Here is a 12,160-nt window from a genome sequence, read left to right as displayed (position 1 = left end):
CAAAAGAATTCAGAACCTCCGCTGCACTTCACAACAGATTTCAGTATTTTAAAAGTCATGTCATGCTAGTAAAAGAACTTGTTCTCCAGGATGCCATGTGATTTTCTTTTTATTAAATATGAAAAAAATCTCCTTTTCCAACAAGTAGCCCAGGAAAATTTGACCAAAAGGTAGAATGAGCAGCCCTGGGAAACCTGCTCATGACCTCAACGGGGTTTGACATTTATCCTTTGCCAGATCCTTCACCTGCCCCCCTCTTCCCTCAGAAGCCATCGTTCTGCAGCCTGGCATCAAGACCCAAGTCCTCAAGAATTTTTCCAGCTCGGAAATTACAACCCCCCCAACATATTCAAGACTTTTTTGAACCTGGACCCGGGATTAAGACCTACAATTTAATAGGTTCTCTATCATCTCTGTCCTAGCTGCCCACCCACACTTTTCCTTTAACTCTAGACTTCCAGGAGAGTGCCAACTCCTTACCTTTTCATCTTTGAATTCTCAATGCCTACCACGATGCCTCATGTAAAGAAGAAGCATATTCAGCACTAGATGAATTGTACTTCCCTTCCCACATCATGAGATGCTACTATAACTGCTTTGTTTTTTCATTTATTCCATGAACAAATTTTTATCAAGGATCTGTCTACAAAGAACAGTGCTTGGTACCAGGGGACTACGTACGAAAGCAGGACTCCCATCCTCAACTCTGTCCCAATTCTTCCCATGGTGATAAATATGGTTCCTTTCGTGTAGCATCCCCAGGATAAGACGTGGACACAGCTCAGGATCATATACTGAGAAGCAGAGCTAAGTCACCAAAGCCCTGAATGAATGGAGCCAACATCATCCCAGGCAAGTTAACATGAGGACTCTGGTTGTGAGTGAGTGATTCATCAAAACTAGGCAGCGTCAATAAAGCATCAGAACCCAAGACTGATTTCTAAATCAAGGCAACCAGGGCTGGCAAAGGAGCAAAGAGAAAGTATAAAGTAAAAGGTCCAAACACATGGAAGTATTTTTGGCTGTTTCAGGTAATAAGCGGATCTCTTTGACAAGCCCAAGCGTCATTTCCACAGGAGCACCTCCGCTGATAAAGGACACTCCCTCTGAAATAAGATAGGAACCCTTCCTAAAGAGCTACGACAGAAGACAGCTGATCAAGACTGCAAAGTGAGGATCACTGAAGTTTTATAGAAATTCGGGAAAAGGAAGAATTATTTTTAGCTGGGATTAGCTTAAAGGGTGTTGGAACTGGGACATGAAATATCCTAAGGTTTTTTGTTTTGTTTTGTTTTGAGCAGAGTAATACTTACTGTTCAGAGTTCTTTTAGACAAAAGAATGTGAACATCAGGAATCAAAAGTCCAAATGCCTTCAGTGGGCGTGGGATTAACATAAGCACCCTGAGTGGGTAGACATAGGACAATCGAGACTAAACTGCTTATATGGCCACCAAACCTAAAATCTGCCCAATTATACAGCCTATTAACACACTGTGTGGGTACAATAAAAGCACCACACAGAATACTTCCAGGAGCCATATACTGCCTTGAGCAACTAAAATTTGGGGGCCCCTGATATGTACCAACAAAATGTAAGTGCAACTCAAATTGCTAATATTGATAAAGAAAGTCAGTGTGGGTGTTGACTGTTTTTTCACCTCTGATAGTTGCATTTCCATAAATGTCTTATATCCCACAAATCCTCATAATCCAAGGAAGATCATACCTATCCCAAGGACGTTTCTGCTTTAGTTTACACCCAACTCAAGAAAACCGTGGTCTTTTCTTAAATGACTGAAAAGTATGTCGCCCCGTTGATCACAGTCATCCTACGCCATAGTCAGCAGACCTGCCTCGTTAGGGTCCTTTAAACAGTCAAGTCTCACCTCACAGGATGAAGAGGGATTATCCTTTTGAATAGGATACTCAAAGCGCAGGCCCTGAAGACAATTCCAAAAGGGGGTTCCAAAAGTGTCCTGAATAACAGAACTATTGGAATAAGTACATAATGTCCTTCGGGCACCAATTTAAAAGAGAAGTTCCTGCTCATTTGGATCGATTTTTATTATACCACTTTCACAAGTTTCTTATCCAGAACTGTATAAAAATTGCTGTTAATTACAAGGAGATTTGGTTTTGAAACTCAAATCCACTTCTCATTAGTTGTATGGCCTTGGGAAAGTTACTAATCCTCTCTAAGCCTCAGTTTTTGTCATCATTAAACAGGACAATAATTATACCTACTGCAGAGGGTTGTCATGAACAAAAAATACAGCAATATAAATAGAACACTTAGCACGATGGCAGCCATAGTAGCACTCTGCAAGTGGTAGCTATTTCATTCTTATTTTTTAAACAATAAATGTGTCTTAGTCTGTTTAGGTGCTATAACAAAATACCAGACTGGTAGCTTTCAAATAACAGAAATTGATTTCTCACAGTTCTTCAGGCTGGGAAGTCCAAGATCAACATGTCAGCATGGTCACATTCTAGGAAGGGTTCTCTTCTGGGTTGCAGACCACCAGCCTCTCACAGCATCCTGACATGGTGGGGCCTCTTCTATAAAGGCACGAATCCCATTCATAAGGGCTCTGCCCTTCATGACCTAATCACCTCTCCAAAACACCATCACCTTGGGGTCTAGGTTTCAACATATGAACTGGGGGCAAGAGAGAAAAACACAAACATTCAGACCATAGCAAAATGCATGTGTAATACCTGTATAATATTCAAGTTCATTACAATCCTTGAGAAGCTTTGGGAAATGGTTGAAGAAAGCAAGAAAAGGGAAGAACGGACAATGATCTGACATGTCACAGTGTGTGGGCTTGAGGAGCTCCATTTACCCCACACACATCCAGAAGGCAGACTAGAACCAATTAAGTGGGCATTTTAGGGCTGCGACTCCTACGTAATATACAGGAGAACATTCAAATGCTTTATCTGCCCCAAAGCACAACTGACTGCCCCAGTTCCCAAATGCCAGCATGACAGCCATTGCCCTTGAAATTTAAGTCCCCTCCCACCCAGAAGAATGCTAGCAGCCCTCTCTGATGGTCAAGCACGTCCAATAAGCAAAATGAGCACACCAGCTCACGCAGAGAATCACAGCTCACTTTGAGTCCTCGATGATACAACTTTGCAGATGCCCCTCTGTTGGAGGAAAAAACAATTGGGGATTTTTAATTTGCTAAACCATTTTGTTGACTCTAAGATGCATTCCTTCCACACGTTAGTATCTCTGAAATCCCAGTCTGTTTCTTTTTTTAAAAAAACAAAATTCACATTTTATTTAGGTTGAAATAAGCTATGCCAAATTGATTTTCTTCACCAAAAATAATGGCAATATTTTCTGTATTATTCCTAGATAAACCACAAAACATTTATTTTTGTAGTTTCTAGGTTTTGCTTGTAAATCAAGATGACGCAGTAGATACAGTCATGGAAAAAGACAGAAGAAAACAGACAAACCGGTTGTCAGTATCCATGGCCTCTGATCCTGTCTTGACCATGAAACAGAAGTGTTCAACATATACCTGCCAAAAACCTTATGAAGATGAGGCTCAATAAAGGAATGTAAACAGCAACAACCAGATGTGGAACAACAATGGCAGGCTCTTCCTTTCAAACTTTAACTATAACTTGTTCCTTTAACTCCATTTGATAAAGACAAAATCTACACTGAAATCCTTGTTTGGCGAGCTCACATGTTTCTCCTACAGTCTGATAATTTTCTTAACTGTCCCTTACAGATTTTTAACAGCATACTTAAAACTCCTACTATTCAAAGGTCAGTCATGAGCTTCATTGTAATGTTTTGTAAAATGTATCCCTTGTTCCCATATCTCCTCAAAATTTATTTCTTCAAAGAACTGATAATTCAGTACCTGACAACTGGATCCACAGTGATAAATGTTATGTGTAAAATGACTTAACTAATACAAGTCCAAAGTGCCATTAGCAGAGATCACACAGAGTGTAACGTGGTACTTTCAACGCTATCTTCTGGAAGAAGAGTTAGGTCTCCAAAGCATGGAACTTCAAACGGGCCATTTAAACAGGCAGATTATCAACGACTAATGTACTCGATGGGAGGCCTACAGGTCAAGATATTCAGTGATTAAGTGGCCTACGTACATCTTATAACTTTTCTGTAAGATAGCGTCAAATTTCTTACAGATTTTTTCAAATATCAAATATAAGAGAAAGCCTATTTTAAAAGTCTTTTAGGTATTTTCAGTCGTTTCTGAATTATCTGTAGGAAGCTCTGACTTACTTGTATAGAGTTTAATATATGTATCCACCATTAAATCCAAATTGTGTTTTATATCAAAATTTGTGTTAAGCGAAGCCAAGTTCCTTGACCTTTGGTCTGTCAAAGTGTTCCTCAGGTATGCTTTGAGACTCTTTCACCCATTTTCATAGCGTTCACTCTCAACCTTCATCACAGGAAGAATACATAGGACCTTCAGCAATGCATTAACTTTAGGAAAAATCTTGTTGTCTGGCAGATGAAGGGCTTCATAATTAGTGGATGGAAGTTCTGTATCTTTCCCTCTGTGTTTGCACTTGATTCTGCAACAATGCAGCTCAGCAGAGAGCGTGTCAGGATTAGGTAAATCACTTCTGTACATGTCAGCACTATGCTCCTCTGATGTATTGAATTTGAACTGTCCCCTGACAGAGAGTACCAGAGATAAGCATTTAAGAGCTTTAAGGTGCTGTTCTGAGAATATATCTTTCAGTTCCTGAATAATGTGCTCCACTGTTGGAACACTTAGAGTTTCTTTATAGTAACTCTCAGAGGTTAGCTGAGATTCCAGGTTACTGTGCTGAGCTCTGCGAAATTTCCCTGGGAGTTTTACCAGAATATAAAGTTTGGTTGCCAAATTTGTGAGTTCCTCAATCCAAAATTCATGATAAACCGGTATTTTCCATCACTTCATTTAGTGAATGCAGCACTGCAGTCAAATTACTGGCTGCAAAGAAGACATCAGAAGTTTGCCCTGAAGATTTTCCCCAAAGGCTCTTGTAAAAGATAGAACATTTTTAAGAACAACAATGGTAACAATGAAATCAAAATCTGTTACCGCAGCTCTCACAGACCTCTAGCATCCGTTTCTGCTGTGTTTTCAAACAGAACAATGTGTTCACTGCCGTTGTCCCAAAGCACTTTCTCAGAACCTCTTCGCCAGAAATGATCTGGCGCTCCAGCAGTGCTTGAAAGTTATCAGGAGTCAAGAGACCTTCTGGGATTTCATCAGCTTCATGTTCATCCAGAGGTGTGTTCTGTTTTCCCATAAGAATCAAAATTTCAAATAAAGATTTTAAGTATTCTTTGTTTTCCTTCTCTTCAAGGGTTAAAGGTAAAATGTCTTCCTCCTGCTCTTCACCCCCCTCGGCACTGGGGTTCTGAGCATTGCTGTTGTTTATTTCCTCATGTTTTCGTTCCTGTTCAGAAGTTTCATCAATTTTTTCTGTTTCAATGTCCTGATTTCATCTTCACGCAATTCTTTTATTCGTTTTCTGTGTCTACTGTGTAGATTATTCAAATGGCTGGTAAGATCAAATATTGTTGGTATTGCATTACCTCGAAGAACTGTCCTATAAGGACTAGCTCTACAGATCATAGAAGTCTCAAAGTGTTTGGCACACAATCGATAATGTTTATTTAGTTGATCGGGGGGTTTTATCTTCTAAGTCTGCTCTCCTACAATTCTCCACCCACTTCTGGCATCTGGCTGGAGCCCGCAGGAACCTGAAAAAAGCCAGGTCCGACTGCGTGCGCTTCCACGTGCAATTGGGGTCCTCACAGAAGTTCGGCATCGCCGTCAGCCAGCCGGCCGGCCCAGCCCTCCCCTCCCCGCCTCCTCAGGGCAGCCCACCAGCCCGTCGGGGGCCGGGGAGGGGACCCAGCCTGTTTTATAATCCACGGAGTCTTACAATTATATCACCGAGTCAGAAGTCCGTTCTGGGCAGTCCCTAATGACGTCATCACTTCCGCTGAACTGCGTGCATGGTTGTTACTGTGGGTGTTGCGTTTACATGCTGTTCAAATGCCTTTGGAAAGACACCCTATGATTTGGCATTGAAACTAAAGTTAATGTGTTCACAGAAAGGCACAGAACAGCAGTGGACTGCAAATCTGCTTTTAGAGAAGCAAATATTTGTCTTTGGAGGAATGACCGAAAATACATGTTTTCTTGCAAAGCAACAGCCAAGTGCTCAATGTTAAGAAAGCGTTGCATCATAGTTTATTCAGCAACATTTTTTTTCCTTTCTTAGTGGTAAATGAAATAATGCTGCAACTTCCAATATATTGTATCTTAAATTTGTTGAAATACGATGTTTAATGACCTCAGTGATTGGTATAATTCCTCAGGATCATAAATCCTAAAATCAACACAGATGTAAATAAGAAGCAGATGGATCTATTTAAACCACTCATCCAAAAAAAAACCCCAAAACCCACTGAAATCCAATGTTTTTCCCAGGATAGATCCAGAAGATATAGATAAGAAATAGTCATAGATAGATAAATATGTTCAGTACAATGATAGCTTGGTTTTTGACCCCTGAGAAATGGTAGGTCCCATTCTATTGAACACTTCCACCCAGGAAACCTGTTTATCTCATGTTTACATCCTCAGAGGGATGGATGAGAACAGGTTAGAGAGGGAAAGAAGAGTGCTGTCAATGGTCTGCACGGGAAAAGAGGGAGCTATTGAGGTTGGATGCACGAGCAGCACGAAGAGGAAACATGCGTGGAAATTCACTGACAGTCTCAGCCTATGTTCCTGGCCCTGTGCTGGGTGGCTGGTACTCTGTGTTTTCACCCTTCATCATTAATTGACTCAGTCACCAAGGACTTAAACTGAGTGCTTGTCATCTCCCTGGCTTACTGGAGCTTGTTGGGAGGAGAATGTTTTTATATCCTAAAGTTCGAGGTATAACTAAATGCTTCCCATTATACTTGAGAATGTAGTTAGGATTAGAGCATCTGGTATTATTCCATTTTACAGACAAAGAATCTGAGGTCCGGGGAAGTTGAATCACATGCCCAGTGACACTCAGCTCAAAAAGGCAGAGGATTCCATCCATGTTTTTAAGACTCCAGGCCCATGTGTTTCCCACTCCCTGTGCAGCCTCCCTCCACACTGGAGAGCAGGATACAAGGAGTGTCTGAGGCTGTGGTGGAGATCACAGAAAACAGAGACTTAAGGAAAAAGGAGCAAAAAGAAAAAAACCTAAGGAATAGTACAATGAAATTTTTGTGATATTTTATAGCCCTTGCATATTCACTACAGGAATATCTAATTTTATGTAATACTTCATAAAGATTTTCCTTTACTTGGTCTTCCCAACATTTCTATAAAAGGTAAAGAAGGTCTTGTTTTTCTCAGTTCACAGGTAAGAGAGCTGAGACTGAAAGACGTTAAATGGCTGTCTGAAGGCACAAAGACAGGAAGTAGCACACCTGGGTTTGACCCATGTCTTCGAACAGCAAATCCAGTGGTATTTCCACTGTACCATTTTGACTCTGGGTTAATAAATAAACATTATGTATGTATGAGTCCAAGATCTTCTGATGGGCAGTGTGAGAATAAACCAACACACAAATACAAAAAAAGTATTATCCATTCCAATAGCTATTATGCAGTACCGATCTTCTTCATAGCTTTGTAGATTTTGGGTTATCTTAGCATTTTCAGTTTTGACATGATGGTAGCGTACATACTGGCCATTTATTCTCCGGCAACGAAAGGCATGTCATCCCTAAAAACTGCAAAGAATATGGTACCCTAACTGTGATTTCAAAATAAAAAATAAGAAGTCAGAAGCAGATTTCCCATAGTAACCACCACAATGGATGACAGAAATAGACCTCTGCTGCTGTCCCCCTCACTCTTAGCCCCACAGAAGAAAAGGATACACAATGGATACATCAATCCAAGCATCCTCCAAAATTTTATCAAAGTACGTGACTTAAAAATAGCCTTTTACCTCATTTTCTAAGTGCATCAAAAAGAAGTTTGGCAGTAATAACTGCAAGAATCGAGACAGAGTTTAGAAATCACAATAGCAAGAGTCCTAGAAATAGATGTATCTTTTCTGTCAAAATGTATTAATCATTGGTCCATCTCTTCAGCCCTGTGGTTCTGGGGCAGTCAGCATAAGTGTCTGTTAGACTCTACTCAGACTAAGCAATGCACTTGAACCTGAACTTGCAGCCACTAGAAGCATGATTTCTCCCTTAAGGACTTCCTGTCACACTCAGAGTAAAAGCCAAATCCTTTCAATGGCCTAAGGGCCTGTCTGATTTTGCTATTCTCCTTGCCTTTTGGCTTTTCCTCCTGCTCTCCCCTTTGCTCACCTCCTCTAGCCACAATACCTCCTTGTTGCTCTTCAAACTCACTAAGATGCCTGTAGCTCAGAGCCTTTGCATTGGCTGTTCCCTCTACCTGAAATGTTTCCCCACTCCACCACACCCCACCCCAGATATCTGCATGGCCAGCTCTTTTAAGTCTTTCAAGTCTTTGCTTAAATACAACCTTCCCAGCTAGGCTTTCCTAGGATACCTGTTAATGGGCTGAAGGTTGTCCCTCCAAAATTCATATGTTGAAGTCCTAACCCCCAGCGCCCCAGAATGTGGCTGTGTTTGGAGGTGTAGGTCTTTAAAGAGGTAATCAAGTTAATTACCTATCTGGGCAGGCCCTGATTCAATGTGACGGATGCCCTCATAAGAAGAGATTAGGACACAGACATACACAGAGGAAAAACCTTGCGAGGACCCAGAGAGAAAGTGGCCATCTATAAGCCAAGGAGGGAGGCCTCAGAAGAAACCAATCCTGCTGGGGCTTCCCTGGTGGCGTAGTGGTTGAGAGTCCGCCTGCCGATGCAGGGGACACGGGTTCGTGCCCCGGTCCGGGAAGATCCCACATGCCGCAGAGCGGCTGGGCCCGTGAGCCATGACCGCTGAGCCTGGGCGTCTGGAGCCTGTGCTCCACAACAGGAGAGGCCACAGCAGTGAGAGGCCTGCGTACCGCAAAAAACAAACAAACAAAAAAAAAACAATCCTGCTGACATCTTGATGTCAGACTTCTAGCCTCCAGAACTATGTCACTCCGCCTGTGTGGTACTTTGTTATGGCAGCCCTTGCAGACTAATACAGTGCCCTAATGAGAATTAACTTCACTCCTTGCTCCTTTGTTTCCTTTTTCTGTTTTATATTTTTCCAAACTCCTTACCATTAGCTTACATATCTTTCACTTATGCATTTTGTTTACTGCTTATCTCCCTTTGCTAAAATCTAAGCTCTATCAGGGCAGGAATTTTTTTCTGCTTGGTCATTGCTGTTGCCTCGGTTCCAAACAGACTAGCCCATGGTATGTGCTCAGTAAATACTGTTGGATTACTGATTGCACCTCCATCATCACCATGGAATGCCCTGTGAGGTGAGAGAAGACCAAAAGGCAGTCAGGGCTCTAAGGAGGAAGGAGAGAGAAGTTTGGGTGCTGACATAAAGATAATAAACTCTGCTTTGGGAGCTCGACCCACTTCTGAGCCACGTTGGGCAGCCACAAGCAGCTCTTTATCTTCTCATTTTGCCTATGAAATCTACAAAGCTCACAATGGGCATCCCCTCCTCTGCCTTTGATATTGTTTCCTGTCTCTCCTCTGCATTTCAAACCAAAGCAGATGCGTAGGAGGATCCGATCAGCTGAGCACCTGGGCTTGATGGGAACCTCTCATGCAGCTCTGCGCTGGGGGGTGCTGGCTACTGCTTTTTGTTCTGTACCTTTCTCTCATAACTTCCTACACACCAGCTGTTCGCTTTACTGCTTTTAAATGTATCTGTGTTTTTGTATTACAGGCCTGGGTGTTCTCTGATGACAGGAACCAGCTAATGAGAGGTCTTTTATCCTTCCTACAGATTTGTTTTGGTGCTAATGTCTTCCGTGATTCTGTTCTGAATCAGTATATTTGTTAATTCCTTCAAAATTATACACACACACACACACACACACACACACACACACACTCACCATTCTACTGTTCATAGCAGATCTTATCAATAAGATAGGAGATATATATGCATATATGCAGACCTTATATATATTGAGCACCTCCTATGTTCCAGGCAGTACTCCAGATGGTAAGCAAAACAAACCAAAACCCTTAACCTCACGGAGCTTAGATTCTAGAAGGAATTGCCTTAGCCCAGGTGCCTCATACATCTGCCCACGCAACCTGAGTTCTAGCCACACTGGACCTCTGACCTTCCCCTGAGCCCTCTGTCCCCTTTCATGTCTCCAACCCCTTGCTTTTCCAGGTCCTCGGGCCCAGAATCCTATTTCATCCTCTATGCATTCATCCACCAAACATTTACCAAGCACCTGTAAAGTGCCAGGCATTTTTAGTTCCTGGAATACAAAGATGAACAATAGTTCTTGCCCTTGAAATGTTCTCAACATAGACACGTAAATAATTAAACTTTGGTGTGATAAATGCTAAGAGAGAGATGTAGATTATGCTTGGCCAGTCCTGAAGATGGAGCAATTAACTATGACTAGGTTGTAAAAGGGAAGAAAAAGAGAAAATTTCACAGAGGAGAAGACATTTTAAAAAATTGAAATATAGTTAATTCACAATGTGTTAGTTTCAAGTGTACAGCAAATTGATTCGGTTACATACATACATATATGTATATGTATATATCTATATCTATACATATCTATATCTAGCTATCTAGCTATCTATATATATTTTTTCAGATTCTTTTCCATTATAGGTTATTATAAGATGTTGAGAATAGTTCCCTGTGCTATACAGTAGGTCCTTGTTGTTTACCTGTTTTATGTATAGTATTGTGTATATGTTAACCCCAAACTCCTAATTTATCTCCCCCCTCCACCATTATCCCCTTTGGTAACCATAAGTTTGTTTTCTATGTCTGTGAGTCTGTTTCTGTTCCGTAAATGTGTTCATTTGTAACTTTTTTTTAGATTCCACATATAAGTGATATGTGGTATTTGTCTTTATCTGTCTGACTTACTTCACTTAGTATTATAATCTCTAGGTCCATCCATGTTGCTACAAATGACATTATTTCATTCTTTTATATGGTTGAGTAATATTCCACTGTATTTATATACCACATCTTCTTTATCTATTCATCTGTTGGTGGACATTTAGGTTGCTTCCATGTCTTGGCTATTGTAAATAGTGCTGTTATGAATATTGGTATGCATGTATCTTTTCAAATTAGAGCTTTCTCCAGATATATTCCCAGGAGTGGGATTGCAGGATCATACGGCAACTCTATTTTTAGTTTTTTAAGGAACCTCCATACTGTTCTCCATAGTGGGTGTATCAATTTACATTCCCACCAACAGTGCAAGAGGGTTCCCTTTTCTCCACACCCTCTCCAGCGTTTATTATTTGTAGACTTTTTGATGATGGCCATTCTGACTGGTGTGAGGTGATACCTCACTGCAGTTTTCATTTACATTTCTCTAATAATTAGAGATATTGAGCATCTTTTCATGTGCCTGTTGGCCATCTGTATGCCTTCTTTAGAGAAATGTCTATTTAGGTCTTCTGCCCATTTTTTGATTGGGTTATTTGCTTTTTTGATATTAAGCTGTATGAGCAGAAGATCTTGCATACCCTATGATTTAAATCGTTGCTTAATTAACTACATTGAATTGAAATGCTTAAGGGTGTCAGTGAGTCAAGCAGCCATGCTTCATAAAGATTCATAAAGTTCCTGCGCACTCATGGTGCCCAAAAAATAGCATCTGCAGCGATGGCAAGATGAAAATGTCACAGGTGAAACAACAACTCAAAAAAGCATTTCAGGGCTTCCCTGGTGGCACAGTGGTTGAGAGTCCACCTACTGATGCAGGGGACACGGGTTCGTGCCCCGGTCCGGGAAGATCCCACATGCCGCGGAGCGGCCAGGCCCGTGAGCCATGGCCGCTGAGCCTGCACGTCCGGAGCCTGTGCTCCGCAATGGGAGAGGCCACAACAGTGAGAGGCCCGCGTACCACAAAACAAACAAACAAACAAAAAGAAAACTATTTTGATTTTAGAAACCAAAATACCACTGATTTTGCTTCATTACAGGGTCAAACATTTGCACACGACTTAGATATG

Source organism: Lagenorhynchus albirostris, chromosome 11 (assembly GCF_949774975.1).
Source record: "Lagenorhynchus albirostris chromosome 11, mLagAlb1.1, whole genome shotgun sequence".
NCBI lineage: Eukaryota > Metazoa > Chordata > Mammalia > Artiodactyla > Delphinidae > Lagenorhynchus > Lagenorhynchus albirostris.
This window is presented reverse-complemented; position numbering follows the sequence as displayed.